The sequence below is a fragment of the Maniola hyperantus genome, chromosome 2 (assembly GCF_902806685.2).
Source record: "Maniola hyperantus chromosome 2, iAphHyp1.2, whole genome shotgun sequence".
Taxonomy (NCBI): domain Eukaryota; kingdom Metazoa; phylum Arthropoda; class Insecta; order Lepidoptera; family Nymphalidae; genus Maniola; species Maniola hyperantus.
Window position 1 is genome coordinate 14134597 of NC_048537.1, and position 14057 is coordinate 14148653.

At 36.4% G+C, this 14057-nt stretch overlaps 1 protein-coding gene across 13 annotated transcripts in view; it reads right to left on the minus strand.

Moving 5' to 3' along the window:
- Mef2 (myocyte enhancer factor 2) overlaps positions 1–14057 on the minus strand; it is a 98132-nt gene that overhangs the window by 74347 nt on the left and 9728 nt on the right. The gene's annotated exons all lie outside the window — the stretch shown is intronic.

Sequence of the window (14057 nt, forward strand, 5' to 3'; positions counted from 1 at the left end):
TAGAAGGTTTTTACGAAAAAAAAAATACTTTAATATCACTCAATGAGGCAGCAATGTAAAACCAACCAATGTCAAATGAGCTCGGTGGGTATCATTCCGTGTTAGACACTGAGTTAGCGAATCGCCCCTGGAAGAATAGAATAGAATATATACCTACTTAATAGAATTTGGTTTATTTGTTGATCCAACATAATATATTAAACACATTATGTCCGCCGCCACGGTAATAAAAAAATATAGCGATATAAAAAAAATGACATAGTTTACAAAAAATAAAATAACAGAAACCACAAAAAATAAAACAACAAGTAGCATATTATAATTTTTCAAATAAAAACCTTCCAAAAGTCGCAATTGATATACCTGATTGGCAAAGAAGTTCTTGTCAAATTATCAGATTAGACCAGACATTTTAAAAAGATTATACGGCATAATACACTTAATTATTTACAATCCAAATAATTAATTAATACTTACTAATAGCGCATTTAAATGGTCCCCAAAAACAAGATTATATTACAATATTTAGAGTGGATATAATGTTACCACTAAAGTGTGTAAAGCAGTAAGAAATGATATCACCTAGTTACTCTGCAGATTTTATCTAACTTAATCGGTTAAAGTCCGGTAAAGTCGGGTATCTTTAGTACTACATACTTTCTTTTGACGTAGCTGTAAATATACCTAAAATACTACTACTATAGAGACTGTATAGAATTGGTATGATGACTTGTCAAAAATAAATTATTTCTTGGGAACTATGAAATAAAGGGTCTTCCAAAATTCGTAAAATCCACGTCAGCTGTTAGTTTTAAGTTGGTTGGTTGGTTAGTGATTGTATACTCTTGGCCTAGTTTTCATACGCGCGCTATGCCCATTTGTTTGGTTGTGGACATAATTTTTATTATAAGTATTAATTTCTCATTGGAGACTGCTTAGGTTTAAGTGTTTTATATTAACTATTTATCTAATTGCAACTGTTTGTCTCTATAAAATAAATAAATTAAATTAAAGTTTGCTTACAATTTTAAATTATACCACAAATTACGTCAAACGTTTATGACGTCACATCTGTGTATTTCATACAAGCTCCCTTACGAGAGCGAAGCGAGCGTTTTGACGTTTGATAAAAAGTAGCTGATTTGACTAGTAGGCATCATCCCCATTAGCCACATTAACCTGGTAATGATCGCAAATTTGTTACTTTACGTCGCTCTTAAATATCGAATCTGGTAAACTCAAGATTATCAAAGTAGTCATCGTCCCTATTAACCACATTTTCCAGGTAATGATCGGAAATCTGTTACTTCATAGTCACTAAGTGACTATAAGCTTCCAAATAAAGGGAGAAAACAAAAAATGAGTTACTATACGTCGCTTTTTAATATTGAATCTGATAATCTAAAGATTATGAACGCGAAAAACAATATAATATTTTTAAGTACAACATTAGTAGGTACATTAGTAAATTAATCGATGGCTTACATAACCATTCGGACGACAGCGCGCGCGACGTGCTCGGCCGCGCCGCAAGGTCGACCTGTCGACATTGACCGTGAAGTTACGACATCATATTGTATAAAAAATTCTTCACACCGTTTCCGCAATTCGAGACTACGGTCCAAAAGCAATTTTTCCACAAGAAACATAGTCTAAAGGCCATCTATAGTGTTCGCAGAATCTTAACAACTACAACATTTATACTTTACTTAAAAAAACACCTAAGTACAACGGAAATTGTAGAAGAACAACCCCAAAGGTTACAAAACCCAGTCACTGTTTTTAAGTTCTACTTTTTAGTGTTTTACCGAACTTCAGGCAAGGACCACTTCTTAACTTTTTTTAACTACTTAACGTTTTTAGTTAAATACCTACTACATCCCACATTCACTTATCGGCCTCAGAAGACAGTGAAAGTAACTTAAATCCATTCAGATATTACGCATGAACGAATTCGACTCGGTTTCTGGCAGCAGCTGTGACATTCGTATCGAACATAACTATCTTTTTTTTCTTCGATTTTCTCTAGTTTCTTTGCTCTAAAATGTATCTTTAGGATTTTTTCTGCTTTCGGATCTTTCAAAAGTATCTTTTTATATTTTTCCGATTGTATAGAACGTACCCATTAAACCTAAGTACCTTACCTTAAACTTTCCACTTTAAAAAAATATAAACTTGAAAAATATAGAAAGAGAAGGGATGTGGAAAATCAACACCTCTTGAGACCTTAAACTTTCCATTAAAAAAAATATAAACTTGAAAAATATAGAAAATGTGGAAAATCAACACCTCTCGAGACCTTAAACTTTCCATTAAAAAAAATATAAACTTGAAAAATATAGAAAGAGATGGATGTGGAAAATCAACACCTCTCGAGAAATAGGTAGGTAAGAGTACCCCTATAGGCTATATATAGCGCACTCCCCATTGAATTCCATATAAACGTAGTTTAAATAATTCTCATTTGAATTGACCAATCAAACTCGATGAAATGTGGACGGTTAAGATTTGTATGTACCTAAATCTTTAAGCCCGTCACATCAAAACTTACACATTTTTATAGAAATCTGAAAACCCTCAGACACAGATATATATTTTGTTTCCAGAACGTGTCTTACAAAGTTTTATTGAGTCTGACAGTTTAGTATTCAAATGAAAACCCGCGACAGGTCGAGATGGTAATTGGGGTATGAGACGGAAGGACGCCCCGCACACCCGCATGTCAGCCGCGGTATCCCGCAGCGGGTTAGCGCGGGGGCTGTACGCGTGTACGGGCCGTATAACCTCCCGGATTGTTATCTCAACCTGTCGTGTACTATACCTACGTCTGTATGAAAAGCGCTGGGGTGGTACGGTTCAGGTTTTGTTTGTCTTCCAACAGTCTGATTACATAGCAGAGAGGTCTAGGTAATATTTTAAGTTACTGGTAGTGGTACAAATATATTAGATACTTGTACAACTTCATCTGAATAATTTACAAAAGACTGAGGTATGCTCTTGCATATTTTATAATTTCATAGTGTGTAGACTCGTAGAGCTGACATCAAAACGGCAGTGTAATAAATATTTTATTTAATTATAATTAATGCGCCATTTATATGCAGTAATTATACAAAAACAAAAGATAAGAAATACAAGCAGTGTGAGATAATATGCGGTGGAGTGTATTGTTTCTTGGAAATTAATATTATTGTAGATCATAAAACGTTACGACTAAAGTTGGACTATCGATTTTTCAGGGAAGCTGTGCTTCAGTCTCGGCTGGCTCTCTCACAGTCTCTAGCACGAGATTATAGTCTACGAATGGTTTACAGAAACGAAATTCGATATCAAAAATCCCCTCGATAAATGACGCCCTAAGCACGTCCTTAACGATCCCGACAATGTTCCCTATATCGTAGGGCTACACAACTCAACCGTATTACAGCGTCTTCGCCGGCGAAGACTAGGTCCCCGATTTCTAACGTCGCCCTTAGGAGTGTGACCTAGGGATCACCCCCAGGCGGAGCTCGCCACCGTCCCCGGTGACACTGTATCGGCCAGTAAGGCCTACGCAGCATACTCAATCCGAAATAACACAAAAAACAAAAATAGTGTTCTATGAAGCTGTCAAAATTCTTAGTATGACACTGGATATCTGTACTCTGTAGCGAGCCGGCGATGGGTTGATCAATGATGATGACTAGTAAATAAAGTAGATGCACATGCCAAATGCTCTAATGGCATTAGAAAGGCCATTAGTTAGAGCGTCAAACGGGTGCGGGCTGTCATATAGCAGCCTTGTGGTAGCCTTGCTCTTAGTGCACCGATCTACGGTTTAGCCAAGTTTTGCATTAGACTACCTAATGGCTAGAACTGTCTGTAGCTATGGTAGGCGTCCAGAGGAAGACGGGTTGGGCTGCAACACAATGCAGAATAACTATTTATTATTTTTATTTTAACTCCGTTCTATCAAATTCATCCTGTCAATTCATGCTGTTTAGCTCTTGCGCGTCACTCGTTTTGGTCCCGGCAGAATACCAGCGCTCAGGTTTTTTTAAAACTTGCAGCATTAATGCAGCAGAGTCAGTGTCATTTCATCTAGTGCCAAGTGGATGCAAGAACTCATTTTAAGTAATCATTAAGTACTAGCTTATGCTCGCGACTTCGTCCGCGTGGACTACACAAATTTCAAACCCCTATTTCACCTCCTTAGGGGTTGAATTTTCAAAAATCCTTTCTTAGCGGATGTCTACGTCATAATAGCTATCTGCATGACAAATTTCAGCCCGCTTCGTCCAGTAGTTTGAGTTGTGCGTTGATAGATCAGTCAGTCAGTCAGTCAGTCAGTCAGTCAGAGATGAATAAACTAGTTTTCTTTCTTCGTTTCTTTCAACAGTGCGGCGGTTTTCGCGTAGGTGCGTCCATTCCGTCCCGCCTCTAGTCGACGCAGTTTCATATACAAAGTAAAATTCTGATTTCTGTGGCCCGCCTGATGGATGCTAAGCTTAACGGGTGTAGCTGTGTTAAGGGCGTAATCTGCAGGATATGCAGGTGGTCTATCAGTTTGACAGCTGGAGTGTGACGAATACAATCACCTCTGATTGGCTGACACTCTCTCACTATTGGCTATAATGCATTGTTGCAACAAGAATACCATAAATTCAGTCAATCGCAACAGTTGATATTGATTGATGCAGCTTTTCCGTAATCCACCATCTAACAATACAGCGGACCGTTCCAGTAAAATGTTGAGATTTATGATTTGTTTAGCTAGTGTACTTTTTACGCAGCTTTCGAGAGGTTGGCAGAGAAAGATGAATTCAATAGTTTAATAATTATTTATCCACGTGATAATTAAATTGCAAATTTGATATTAATTAAAATTCTTATCAATATACGTACCTACCTATTGTATCAGGTAAATTACATAATTATTCTTTTGTGTTCCTTTACTTCATACTTTAATTACTTGAAAACTCCAATATCGGTAAAATTGTACTCTTAAGAGAATGTATAATACCTGTAGTCGTTTATAATAACCCCCAAATAAGTAAGTCGTTACAAAATATTTTAATTATCTGTTTTATCCCGTGCCGGTTTCACTTTCACGGTATAAATGATTAACCTTCGATTTACTGGTTCTGTATGTAACCAATCATGTGTACATTTTATGTTGTTCAAATGACAATGGTAAAAGAGTTTTTTTTAATCGTAAAGTACCTACTGACAACAGTACTTTAGTTAACCACTTGCTATCCTTGTTTGCACTGTAAACCACTTGCTTTCAGCTGAAAACCTCGTGAATGATAGATGTGCTCCATCAATTAAGTTTGGTTAAAGTTTTATGTTCTGTAAATTAGTTCAGTAAATTAGTGTCAAGGATACAGGACCCAAGCGACTCACCATTGTAGGCTTAGGTACTATAATTTTATAAGAGGTTAACAGGCAGCAACTAAAGCCTCCTACAGGAAAAATAGCGCCAGTAACCTTGATATAGAAGTACAGAGTATAGGTATAGACATAATATAGACGTGGGATGGCAAGAAACGCGGATTTAATACACCTACCTTGGGCAAAGAGTTAGGTGCGAGATTTTTATTTAAAAAATCTTTACTCTACGGTGTTCCTCATTGTCGTGGGTCGTGATCCCTTTCATTAAGCACATAATATAAGGGTTTCCTTGGGTTAATAATTCGAACTCCCAGATACTTTGGCAAGCCCTATTTAGGCCATGCCAACAATTAATACAATAATAAGTAGATACATAATTCGTTTATTACAATAAAAAAAAGTTTTTAAAATGTTAAAATTGTTGAGAAAGTTCATGAAAAAAAAGTAAGTGTTCGGGTTTATTGAATGGTGTCTCAAAATGGTTAACACCCACTGAGATTGTTGCCTCTATTCGTATTTTTTTATTTTTTTTAAAGAATATTAGCCAATGTTAAATGACTAATATTCCCCTTTCCTCTCCAACTAAGCGTAAAGCTTGTGCTAGGAGTAGGTACGACAATAGCGCACCGGGCGGGGTTTGAACCGTCGGCCTTTCGGTTTTCAGTCCACTCCTTTACCCGTTGAGCTATTGAGGCTAATTCGTATGGGATAACGTAACAGAAAAAGTGCTATAATAACTTCTTCACGCGGATAGGGTATACGCAGCGTAAGGCCACGGTTAGTCTATTGGTTGATGAAGTAGAGAAGAAGAAGAGTAACTGTGAGAAAGTAATTATTTATGATATTCTTCGTGGCCTTAGTATGAATAATATATTATTTTAATAAAGTATAAATGAAATGTTAAAAATAGCCCGCTCCAGATCTAAAATTGTCAACAATTGTCAGCACGAGAGATGCTTTGTCCCAATTAACAAAAATGATTAAGATTATTAACATTAATCTGCAGGACGGTCGGCGCCGGCGCGTTAAGTGCTTCACTTTTATGCCATACTCTGCATTTCGAGTGCTTTTTGCGGACATGCTCGTTACTTTTATTTTAAAAGCTTTCATTTTTCTCATTTTTGTGGTTTCTTAGAGCGTATGAACGCGACGCAAACACGTTGCGTGCGTAAACGCAGCGTTAACTTTTTGCTGATGTCCTCGTTACTTTTTAAAAGCTTTCGTTTTTCTCATTTTTACCGAATTCCATCCATTAAGAAAGAGTAGGAGTTTCTTAGTGCGTATGAACGCAATACAAACACTAAGCGCAGCGTTAGCTTTTTGCGGACATGCTCGTTTCTTTTATGTTAAAAGCTTTCGTTTTCATTATTTTTACGGAACTCTATCCTTTATGATAGTGCGAGTGATTCCGTGCTTTATGTTAGAGCGTAAGAACGCAACACGCGAAATACTTTGTATGATTATATTCATTTATCTGTGGCACTAGGAATTTATTTGAAACTCAATTTTAAAGCACAAAAAACATTATTTATGGTTATATATTTTAGTTCCGCTTTGATGCACATTAACCGTGTTTTTGGAACAACGTTAAAATTAGTTAGTTAGTACTAATATAATCTTGTATAAAAAAGATAATAATATAATAGTATGTATACCTAATTGCTATAATATTCACAGTGAATAATAAACAGAAATACGTCATAATTTACATACCTAATATACTTATTTAACTACATTGGTTACATTTTTATTAATTGGTTCCACAATAAGTAGCAGCTGATAGTAATTACATTTTCAGCTTTGTAAATTATGAAGTACCTTCCTATCCTACTTAGGTACATGAACTGCGCTAATATGTGGCTAATATAAAATGGAAAGAAAAATAAACATTGATGGTAGGTAGCAGTGGCGTGCAGCTCATAGAGGCGTAAACGCACTGCTTACCCTCATTGTAATAAATCAATGCTTATTTTTTATTATAGCCGGCCGTAAAATAAGTTCATACCTAAATGCATACCCTGGCTTGAACTCCTGTGCACGTCACTGGTAGGTTTTTTTGATTTTACTGACGAATTTGATTTACGAGTAGTAGGTACAAATTACAAAATGCGTACAACTTAAATTATTGAAAATGTCATTGTAAATTACTTACCTACAAATAATAATAATAAATTATTGTTTATTCTAAAATATACGTTTTATGTTTTGTAGAAAATTCATGTCATTTTACTTGAAGTTGAAATACAAAATAGCAGTATTATTATATTGAGAATGGATTAAAAAGCATAGAAATTCAGTACTTAAAAATCAGAAACAGTAAATTTAAATATTTTATTACTTTTTCTGATCGCAAAAACCTTACAGCTACGAAAAAAAATATAGGTATTTACTGGGCAATCTCAGAATTTCTTATTTCTAAATTGGTACAGCTTGTCTGGTAGGAGCTTTCGCCATGGCTATAGATACGATCCTACCGGCGGAAGACGTGCTACGATGTCGCGTACAAACCCCAGGGTAGGTATGGGTTTAATAAAACTGCCATACTTTTAATAGGTTAGCTTTCGACCCACTTCCATCAAACTACATCGTCAACTACCACCAGGTAAAATCGCAGTCAAGGGAACTTTTCATAAAATGAATAAAAAACCGGCCGAGTGCGAGTCAGGCTCCCGCAACGAGGGTTCCGTACTACAGTCGTATTTTCGACATTTTGCACGATTAATCAAAACCATTACGCCTAAAAATAAATAAAAATCTGTTTTAGAATGTACAAGTAAGGCCCTTTCATATGATACCCCACTTGATATAGTAATCTTATGCTGAAAGTTGAAAATAGCAATATTTGTTCATGAAAACATTTTAATTTTTTTATTGTGATGACAAATTCACGGTTTTCAGATTTTTCCCCTCATGTCTGCTATAAAATCTACCTTCTTGCCAAATTTCATGATTCTAGCTCAACGGGAAGTACCCTATAGGTTTCTTGACAGACAGACAAAAAAGTGATCCTATAAGGGTTTCTAATCCGTTTTCTTTTTGAGGTACGAAAGCCTAAAAAACATCAGCACAGACGTCACTGAAGGTTAACGCGAGGAAGCCAGCAGACAATGCGCGCGCGCCGGTTTCGCAACGCTTTACGCTACAAAACGAGGAAGTACTCGGTTATCTTGATTCTTGACATTTACTTATCAGACGAAGCGGTTGACTTCTTCTGTGCTACACGAGGTGTATAAATAAATTTGAAGCTATGATTGACCTATGATTTTCTCTATTCAATCTGCCACCACCACCATGATCAACCCATCGCCGGCTTACTACAGAGCACGGGTCTCCTCTCTGAGTGAGAAGGGTTTTGCCCATTGTCTACCACGAATTGGCAGACTTCGCACACTTTTGAGAACACACAACATTATGGAGAACTCTCAGGCAAGCAGGTTTCCTCACGATGTTTTCCTTCACCGTTAAATCAAGTGATATTTAATTACTTAAACGCACATACGCCGAAAAGTTAGAGGTGCGTGCCCGGGATCTAACCCCGGACCTCCGACTAGGAGGCGGACGTCCTAACCACTAGGCTATCACAGCTTAATTTTCAATCTGCAATTTACCTATTAGATACCTCAACTCCCATGTCGTACTAATATTAGCATAGTATTATCCATGTCAAATCAGAAACGAGGAGATCCGTAGGAGAACTAGAGTAACCGACATAGCTCAAAGGGTAGCGAAGCTGAAGTGGCAATGGGCAGGGCACATAGTTCGTAAAACCGATAGACTTTGGGGTCTCAAGGTGTTGGAATGCCGACCTCGCACCGGAAGACGCAGAGTTGGAATACCCCACCACTAGGTGGACGGACGACATCAGACGAGTCACAGGGAGCCGCTGAAGACCGTGGCGTGTGGAAGTCCCTACAAGAGACCTATGTCCAGCAGTAGATGTCTATCGGTTGATAATGATGATGATAATTATCCATATTAACTTGAAAAATTACACTTTGAGTTCTGAGCACAAAGATATACCTGCCTACCTATAACCTAATGTAGGTTTTGTGACTGTAAAGCAGACTGTCCGCAAACATGCAGGGCGTCGTCTCACTGTATGTATTTACATTGTGCCTGTGTGTAAGATTTCAAATTAACATACGTAACATCGGCCTTGAGGTAGGTAATCAGCCATTTCATATGGGCGGCCTGGCGTTGCAATTTGACAACTCCATACGGCATTGTAAACTAGGGGCTCTGATTTGTCATTACGGTAGGTATCAGTGCAATATCAGTATGCCCGCTAAGGGTGCCCGTCCACTGAAACGGAGCGGAGATAATTTAATAGACCAATCACATTATTAATAAGTGACAAAACTATCACGTGTTGATTGGTCCGCTCAACACATCTCCGCCCCGCTTTAGTCAACAGGCACCTACGCGGTACGATGCAGTAAGACGGTCGCGATACTGACGAACTCAGTACCTACATTTTGGATCACTGCACTGATGACTCAAAATGCGGAGGACACAGTACCTACCTATTCTTTCAGGATGTACCTAGTCGCAAAATATGTCCCAAAACGTTTCCACGCAGGTTTCTTCAGGATGGTTTTCTTTAAAATAAAATAAAATAAAATAAAATATGGCTGGCACAGTCTAGCATAAATCATCCCTTAGTCTTCGATCACAGAACAATATGATCAGAGCTAGTAAGTAAAGCTGTGCGTGAGGTACCCTATAAGATATCTATGTCCAGCTCTGGACGACTATCGGTTGATGATGACGACGACGAAGGTAATCTTAGGTAGGTAGGTAGGTACCAGACACGTAGACATAATAATGTATGTAGGTTTTGTTAAATACAATAACTTGTTAATTGCATAAGTACGAAAAATCACACATTTAATTTAGTCATAGACAAAAAGTTTCTAAACATTTACCTGCTTAATTAAAAACAAACGATTTAGCGACTGATATTTTAAGTTAACTCGAATTATAAGGTTGTTCTTCTGAAGGCTGTTTTACGCCAAAGCAACATAGTGCGACATTGCGGCATGCCACAGGGCCGCATGCTTGAATAAATTAAAATGTAGCAAGAACCGTCGGCAGGCTGACATACTCGGCGTGTTGCTCGGCGTAAAATAGACTACCCATGCTGTAATCCCCAAAATTAATATTTTCATTGGTAACATGCGGTATGCCGCGTTGTCGCATGTTGTTGCCCCGGCGTAAAACAGCCTTTAGACAGGACCAAGTCAGTTGCGGCTAGGTTACATGAGCTCACGACTTCAGACCTTGAATCGCTCGAATCTAGTGTCGTGTTAACCCGATGCCTTGCGACGTGATTAAAGCCTGATTATATTATCTTTGATTGCAAAGATAAATTATACTGAAACTAGCTGACCCGCTCCGGCGTCACCCGTGTGGGATTTTTGAAAATCAGTGAGAGGGTAGAATTTCTGAAAATCCTGAAAAACGTATTTCTTAGTTTTTAATCGAGAGCTTAAATACTAAATTTCAGGCTAATTGAAAGAAATCCCGTAATTTTTCAAGTTATACTTGAAAAATTACGGGATTTCTTACAAACATTTAACTCCTATAGTTTCCAAAAATCCTGCAATAGGTTTAGGTGGCGTGTGGTGCAGTTGTAAAACAGGGAAGAATTAGGTCAGACGACGCCTCAGTACACTTCCTGGTATAAAAGCAATGTCTCAATATTAATTAAGTCAATATTATTAAAAACTCGAATGTCATCAGTTAGCTATTGACGGGATCACGAATATAACGATATTAAATTATTGATCGTCTGCAAAAATCGCTTTTGTTATTTGCATTTAATATATTATACGAATAGGTTGTCTACCAATAACTGTTTATTTCACTCATTAAATGTTATCATTTTTGAAATCTATTTTGAATAAATATTTTTAAATAAATCTTATTTAAAAAATATTATATCTTAAAATTATTTAGAAATTTCCTTGAGTAAAAACACTATCATGAAAATTATAAAAATAAAACTATATAGAATAATTTATAGTATGTAGTCAAAAACAATTGAATTCGAAAAATTTCGAAGAATTTTATTGAAATCGAAAAATATCTACGTAAGTAAATAGTATATACCTATAGGTATAGGTATTAAGTGCTTTTATCTAATATAAAATCATAATCATTATTTGTTCATTATTATCAATTACTTACTTATATTATGTTATGATAGTATGGGCAACCTTGTAATAGTGACATAGGTATAGATACTTACATGCTTTTCATTCGTATCGATCGACATAGGTTGGTATATACCTATAGAACGCGATAGGTCGAGATGGCAATCGGGGTGGGGACGCCTCGCACACCCGCAAAGCCTTGCACTTACCTGGTGCTGGATAGAAACGGGTGTGCGGAGCGTCTCCCCGCCTCATATCCCGATTGCCATCTAGACCTGTCGTGTACTATACTGTAGGGAAGTTACTTATAAGATTTTCATTTCGATATTCAACCGTAATTTTTTTATCTAATCATGACGTCATCTTATCAATACAACCTAATGCTAAGGTTGATATCCGATAGTCGGGCGATATGTCACGATAACGTGATTACGGTAGGAGCGGGCGAAATTCGGCCTTGATCAATATTCAATTTATGTTTACAATTTACATTTTTCGATTAGTACCCAAACGTTGCTTATAATCGTGCTACATAGTTAAAATCAACAGAAAAATACTTATTTTTCCATAAGGCCCAAGACACGGGTCTGCCCGCGAAATTCAAATTTAATTTGGTTTTTCACAATTTGAAATTTAAACTCATGCGACAAAGTAGACTTTTGGCATTCAAATTTCGCCCCTAACAATATCGTCTTCACAGGTTTATATAAAAATCTTTACTTGAAAGTGTCCAGTTTAAGAAATTAGTCAAAATAATTACTAATTTGTGAGTAGCTCACGTCAAGCTCATTATTTTGACTAATTTCTTAAACTGGACACTTTCAAGTAAAGATTTTTATATAAGCATGTGAAGATGAAACTGCTAGGGGCTCAATTTAAATGCCATAAGCCTATTTTGTTGTATTAGTTTACAAATTGCGAAAAACAAAATTAAATTTGAAAAAATTGTAAAATTTCACAATATATTGCAAATAAAACATCTGATTGACGCTAGAGGTCAACGAACGTTGCGCAACTAGGTCACTCGGAGTCAATGCCGCGTCGTAGGCGGGGCATTTACCCGAGTTTTGCACGGTATAGGTACAATGCGGGTTTGAAAAATACTAAATCACTAAAACTAAAAAATGAGGCAAATGGTAATTAGTATTGGTTGTATAATAATAACGCTAAGTTTTTGCAAGCGTTCTGGTTACACCCTGTATAAAAGATCGACAAGAAAGTTAATTATTTTCCTTACAAAAGTGCCTCGAATGCATAATAAAGTATCTAATTCTAGTAATATGCCCATTAGGTATATCGAACAGTCGGTTGAATAAAGTTTTAAATGAGTTTAACTATTAAATACAGTGTATAATTTACTTGAATAGCTTACATTTTTGATAAAGGTGATCGCACATCAGGTAAAACATTCACCGTACGCATTCAGAGTTAACGCAACTGGCTGTAGTGTAGTTTTGAATTAACGTTAATCATAATATAATTTGGACGGCATCCACGCACGGTTAACGTGAAGCTGCATTTATGCTAGAAAAACAGTGCGATATTACGGCATGTTACATTCTAAATTATTGTATCATGCGGGTATAATAATTTAATATGTAGCAAGAACCATCAGCCGTCTGTCTTACGGTAAAACTCTAATTCTACAGCACGACGATGTTGTCTAGGCATAAAATATAATGCCGCATGCTGTTTAAGGGCATTCAAATGAATGTTTCCATTTGCAGCATGCTGCATTCTCGCGTGTTGTTACTTTGACGCAAAACAACCTCTAACTTTACGGCTAACGTTATATTCAACAACATACAGAATATGATGTCATGCGATGAGGATGGATGGATGTCATACTGTACGGCTCATGCGGCGAATGCTGCTAAATATGCGATTAGCTTATAAATGGATAGAAAAGGAGTTGAATTGTCTGACGTACCTAATTAATTTAAACACACCTCTACGTGGGAGAAGGCGCATAGGTCGTAATATCAAAATACCATTACAAAGCATTGTGGCTCTACAGCTGTTATAGTTTATAAGTCTATTATAACAATATGGTGAAAGCTTCCATTACTTTCCAGCAAACGCTGTACTGATATAGTGTCTCGACAAATGCTAGTTAAGTTTAAAAAATAATTTTCAGTCTATCGATTACGTTGCAGTTTTTTTTCTAATAAGGTGATAGTTACCTACAATAATGTTCTGTTTTTTTTGTACTGAATTGACTTTAAGTTTTTTTTTATTTAAAAAAAATTACAATTAAACTTAAAGCTAGACTTATTTACCTACTTAAAAGTCATTGTAACGACAGTTAAATTATAATGAGTAGGTACTTAACTAAATACCTACTTAGTTTTTATGTACCTAAGTAGCTTTACGGATATATTTTTATTACTTATACTTAATAAGTATTATGTAGGTACAGACTACAGATTTATAATTTGCGAGTAAATAGTTATCTTACCTATAAAATCTATAGTAGGTAAATCAGTTAGAAGATTATATTTCTGTTGTCCCATTATGGATCTTACTCAA